Consider the following 6,401-nt stretch of genomic DNA (forward strand, 5'->3'; position numbering starts at 1 on the left):
ACTTCTGCGCCCATATCCTGAAAGGGGAAAAATGTAGGGGGGTGAGAACATCATCCTCGAAAGGGTTCTCAGTAGAGGGTTTTTTGGAAATTACTATAATAGGATACATGAAGATAAACCGTACCAGTGATTAATAACCGTCTTATGCCTCTTTTCAAAAACAACGGTTTACAATAAAAATAAAGTCGGAAATCTTTTCTAAAAGAGGAACCATTCAATTCTCAAAAACTCAAAAGCCTTTCAAAACGGTTTACCTATGCTGAAACAAAATAGCCTTTCATATTTTATTCCAAACCAGAAACACAAAACCGAAATCAACCATCGGTTCATCTCATTCCAACCACGGCCCTAGGCCCAAACAATCTAACCATCAACCAATCACCACAATCCAACAGAGTCCCAGTAGCAAACACAAATAGGGAGATGCAAGCACAAACAAACAGTTATTGCAAGTAGAACAATTAGCAATTAATCACATAGGCAAACCAATAATAGTATGCACACCCAAACAATGTTACATAGATGCATATGATGCATGCCTGTCCCTATTGGCTGATGATATCATCTGTCGGTTGTATAGCCAACCCGACACGTACTGGTAGCTAACCATGGACAGAAACACCCATCGCGGAGCAAGTAGGTTTGAGCTACGACACGTCCATCTCAGCCATCCGGCTTAAATTCATAATTCATAATTAGCCATACGGCCCATAACTCATTCGGCAATCCGCCATAAATCAATATTATACACAGCCATTCCGGCTCATAACAAAATGGCACCTCCACCATTCAACATCATCAAATTCATGAAACCAGCATTTAAGCCATAAATCATTTTCTCAATTCATTTCACTTTGAAATCGAGTTTCAACTCTTTTTAGCCTTGGCTTTAACAAGTTAAAGATTCATTTTGGGAACATTCAAAATCACCCATCCCACAATGGGATTTTATAACAAAGTTTCTCGGCAGAGTCCTAAGTCTTTAGGGGAGAATAGCATAACTCATTTCGCCGAATTCATTTAAAATCATTAAAACCTTGGCTTTCCGATTTGAGTAATAAAATAAGATCTAAGCCAAACCGAGTCACGTAATCATTTACTTACACTAATTACACCATATCTCACATCAGTATCCATATGTAATAATTCCAATAATAAACTGTAGTTTTCGGAAAGCGCCCCTACCTCAAAACGCAAGTCCCATAACTCAAACGCGTCACAGAGTCCTTTCCGCCCCAACCCGAACTGACGGCGGCCAAAACCTCAGCTCCCAGCCACTTTCGCAATAACCATAGCAACACTAATTGCAACATATAATAATCAGGCCTCGATCCCGAGTTACCAAGACTCATATTCATTAACCAAACACAATCGAATACTAACGCGAGGCTTTCCGAAACATACTTACTTACCGAAACGAAGAAGGAACGGATGAACCAAACAGCGGCGGTCTCCGAACCGGTCCAGCGGCAGCTTTAATCGTGACCCGCAATAACCGGAGCTTGACCCGTGAGAAAGGATTAAAGACTGAATCAAACTGCAAAAGCTCCTGTGATGGTTCCGGTGACCACAATAGCTTCTCCGGCAGCGGCAAGTTGCAGCAACTCCTAGCACACAGCCGCATCACAACTCTCATGGTAAAGATGAACTTTAATGGAGAAGGAAACTGAAGATGGGTCAAAGCTTACCAAACGACACCAGTTCCAGTGGCGATTTCCGGCGGCAGTGGCAGTGGCATTTCTCAGCGACCAGAGGCACAGTGGGGTTTCTTGGCGGCAGAAACGGTGGTGGCTGGGCGTGGTCATGCCTTCTCTCCTCTGTACGACCCGGCGGCTTCCCTCTCACGCTATCTCTCTCCTCGGTCCCTTTGCTGCGGTGGTGGTGAGGCAGTGTGGCGCGGCGATCTTCTCCCTCCTCGGTCAGGCGACGACGCGATGGCGGCGGTGAGGCTGGCACGTCGATGCGAGTCGCCCTCTCCTCCTTCCTTCTTCCGCGGCAGCTCAGTCTCCCGCTGTCTCTTTGCTTCAGATTCTTTGTTCATGGAGGAAGGGGGATTCGTGTGGTTTGCTGCTGCTGGGTCAAGGGGAAAAACAGGTATTGGCCAGGGTTTTAGGGTTTCGTTCTTTTTGAGTAAAAATTAGGGTTAGAGGCAAATTGGTAATTTCAAATAAAAATACGGATATTATAGTAATTAGAAATAAATTCTAATCCAACAATAATAATGTATAAAAATACTATTTGATCATCAATTTCACACTTTATTTTCAATAAAATGTCCCAACCAAATAATTAGAAATAATATACTTAATTTATTTAATTTCCAAAATAGCAGTATTAATATTCAAAATATTACTTATCTAATCCAAATCATATAAAATCTTCATTATTTCACAGCTACCAACTTTATAATTCAAATATAGAAAATAATCCAATAATTATGAAATTGGATAATAATCATAACTCATCTCAAATTCAATAAATCAAAACTTGCCTTAATTATCTTTAATAAAAAATAATTTCTGAAATTAAGGCTATAAATAACTGTAGGATTTGAGACTTGATCATAACAAGACTTTTCAAAGATTCTGGGTCTTACATTCTACCCACCTTATAAAAATTTTCGCCCTCGAAAATTGATACAAAATAAAAGAAATTCCATAACAGTTCTCCCTTGAACACATTTAAGAAAGAAGCAAAAATATCTCAAAATATAAATATATATACGGTTTTCAAATACTTGGATGGTCGTATGCATAAAAATACAAAGGCAGGAGTGTGATTGTAAAGCAAACGTTATAAGATAGGCTCGATGCACAAGGTCATATGATCTCAATGCCTCACAAAAACTTGAGGTGCCAAAATAGGGTGCAAATCAAGATAGGCGTTCACAAAGCAAAAATGACATGGTTCAAACATGTGGTAGTAAAGCAAGGCATCGAAGGCTATAAAACATGATGGGGTTAAAACGACGTGCTTAACATCCGCACACTAATCTCAGATCAACCTCAAGGCTTCAACTTTCCAACTCCGTCAAACACTTTTCAACCTCATAGCCAATCATAAGCCTAACACCCGCAAGCTCGTTTGCAAGGGGCAAAACACACACAACTCATCATAACGTTACACACCTACCGCTTTACCTTCCATATATACATATCACGTCTTAAAGAACTAACGCATCGCGTTACGTATACGTCTACAAGTCGCACGTGATATCAAAACAGTTCTCGGGTCTACTCAGAAGGATACAAGATTTAGAAAGGAGAGTCAAATGCCAAGGGTAGTACTCATAGATTTGAGAGAATGTATCCAATTCCAGATAAACAAGGATGTTCAAGCAATGAATTTTGCTAGACACAATTCAATTGACAACTTCAAAGATAGCCCTTAGATCAAAGAAGTTCAATAGGATCAATAAGAAGAAAACCAGCGCATCAGTTTGAAACAAACTTAAGCTGAGTCAAGGAAACATGAGGTTTACAGAAGAGAATATTTCAAACCCAAGACAAAGCTCACAGAACTCAAGAGCACGATTAAAATACTTCCGAATACTTTGTTCATAAAAGAATCGAAAACTTGCGGAAAAATCATTTCGCAGTCTGGAAGAAAGTCAAGTAATAAACATTCTTCAAGAGAGTAATACAAGCATAAACGTGACTTTGCTATAATACAACTTCATGTTGAAACAGATCATGTAGAATTTAAAAAAAAAACAAAATGCACACAAGTTTCGCTAAGAGCTAAAATATTTCCTCAAATATTTTAGAAAGATAATTAGGTGCACAACTTAACCAAAAGTAATTCCTAAAACTCGGAAGAGAAATCAAATGCTTGTTCAAAAATTCCCAAAGCCCATATTCAAACAAGCGTGTATAACATTTATAGCAGGGACAAAAGAGGAAGTTAAACTCTCTTTAGAAAAGAAATTTCGAGGTAAAATTTTACTTATAAATTGGTAAGAAAACAAGTGGTGCATTACAAACGGACAGGTTTCCACTAACCAAGGAAGATTCTCAAAACTTCATTTAAAATAGCGCATGTCAACTTTAAATCATCTTTGTCAAAATTAAACAATGGTTTCAATTATAACCAAGCAACTGAAAAATAAGTTCGATTTGGAACTTCATCAAAGAGAATTCAATCTGCTTTATAAAATTCAAAACAAGATTCCAAAAGTATACTTGAAATCACCATGTCATAACGATATTCAAGAAGATTAGGATGTACTTGAAAAGGAGTCAAGCCATACAAGAAAAGATCTTAAATCAAAGTAGTTTAAACAAGATCTACTAGTCAATCTCAGAATTAGCTGTAATCACTGTCAAATAAGAGGAAAACTGAATCAACAAGTTCTCTAAGAATGAACACGGAACCCGGAGTTAAAAGTCACAGCACATTAAGACAAGTTCAAAACTATATCAAAGAATACTTGAATCAAGAAGAACTCAAACAGAGGAAGACAGATGCATCAAGGATTCCAAACAAGCATATGCAACTGAGGTTAAACAAGAATGCATATGAATAGAGAAATAGAGTGGAAACATCAAATTACTTTTCAAGAGGAGTAGCAAACAAGAACTTCAAGTTAGGGTATGAAGAACAGGTCAACTCGAACAAAATCCAAGATACACAACTGAATAGCCTCGAGAAATAGTTTCTAACGTTCCCAAACCAGCGATTCGCTTCACTCAAAACTCGTATATCATCTATGATAACCCATTAGTGCTTTCATATACAAAATTCACTAGTATTAAGCCGGCCAAACTTAATACCAAGAATCATGCAATGCAAGACTAACAGAGTTAATCAATAGACCGTCATGTGCATAAAGCTCTAATCTTCGTCATTCGACAAGACCTAATACATGACAAACACTCAGAATATGCAATTGAAGCATAGTCAGTCCATTCCTCAGGCTCTACAGGAAGAACTGCTCTGATACCATAATGTAACACCCTAACTACCAAAGCTCGCACTTCCGGCTGCACGACTCTGATAGTTCAGACATTACGACGACACTTATATTAATTAATACTAAAATATGAGCCTGTTTAAAACTTTAAACCGCAATACCGCTCCCAAAGATACTTTCGTTCGATAACGTACATCCATAAATACCATTCAACTTACAACAACACATAAAGAGTACATCCATATATACATAAATATATATAAATAATATTACAAACATAATCCAATACAATTCCTATCCCTCTTACAGATTATATCAAGATAAAGGCGAGGGTTTTACAATAAAAGTAAAGTCGGAAATCTTTTCTGAAAGAGGAACCATTAAGTTCTCAAAAACTCAAAAGCCTTTCAAAACGGTTTACCTATGCTGAAACAAAATAGCCTTTCATATTTTATTCCAAACCAGAAACACAAAACTGAAATCAACCATCGGTTCATCTCATTCCAACCATGGCCCTAAGCCCAAACAATCCAACCATCAACCAATCACCACAATCCAACAGAGTCCCAGTAGCAAACACAAATAGGGAGATGCAAGCACAAACAAACAGTTATTGCAAGTAGAACAATTAGCAATTAATCACATAGGCAAACCAAGAATAGTATGCACACCCAAAAAATGTCACATAGATGCATATGATGCATGCCTGTCCCTAGTGGCTGATGATATCATCTGTCGGTTGTATAGCCAACCCGACACGTCCTGGTAGCTAACCATGGACAGAAACACCCATCGCGGAGCAAGTAGGTTTGAGCTACAACCCCATTGCTACTACCCGCTCAACCCAGAGCCAGTGGAATAACCACTACTGCGGCTACTACCCAGGCGGGTGTTTAACAGCTCAACTTGGAGCGAGTGGAATCACCACTACTACCGCTACTACCCAGGCGTCACAGTCTCTGACCTGGAGCAAGTGGGACGAACCACAACCCTTGCTACTACCCAGGTATCTCAAGCATATATTCATTCAGTCCCAACCATGGATCAATATCCATCTCAGCCATCCGGCTTAAATTCATAATTCATAATTAGCCATACGGCCCATAACTCATTCGGCAATCCGCCATAAATCAATATTATACACAGCCATTCCGGCTCATAACAAAATGGCACCTCCACCATTCAACATCATTAAATTCATGAAACCAGCATTTAAGCCATAAATCATTTTCTCAATTCATTTCACTTTGAAATTGAGTTTCAACTCTTTTTAGCCTTGGCTTTAAAGATCTCATTTCTCAAATCATCTCAGGCTCATAAGCCACATTTACTCAAGGTAAATTCCCCTTTGAAAACAATGCCACTCTCGGCATCCTCTTTCCAAACTTCCATAACCATGGCAAGTTAAAGATTTATTTTGAAACATTCAAATCACCCATTTAACAATGGGATTTTATAACAAAATTTCCTTGGCAGAGTCCCAAGTCTT

This window comes from Arachis ipaensis, chromosome B09, assembly GCF_000816755.2.
Source record: "Arachis ipaensis cultivar K30076 chromosome B09, Araip1.1, whole genome shotgun sequence".
Classification (NCBI taxonomy): domain Eukaryota; kingdom Viridiplantae; phylum Streptophyta; class Magnoliopsida; order Fabales; family Fabaceae; genus Arachis; species Arachis ipaensis.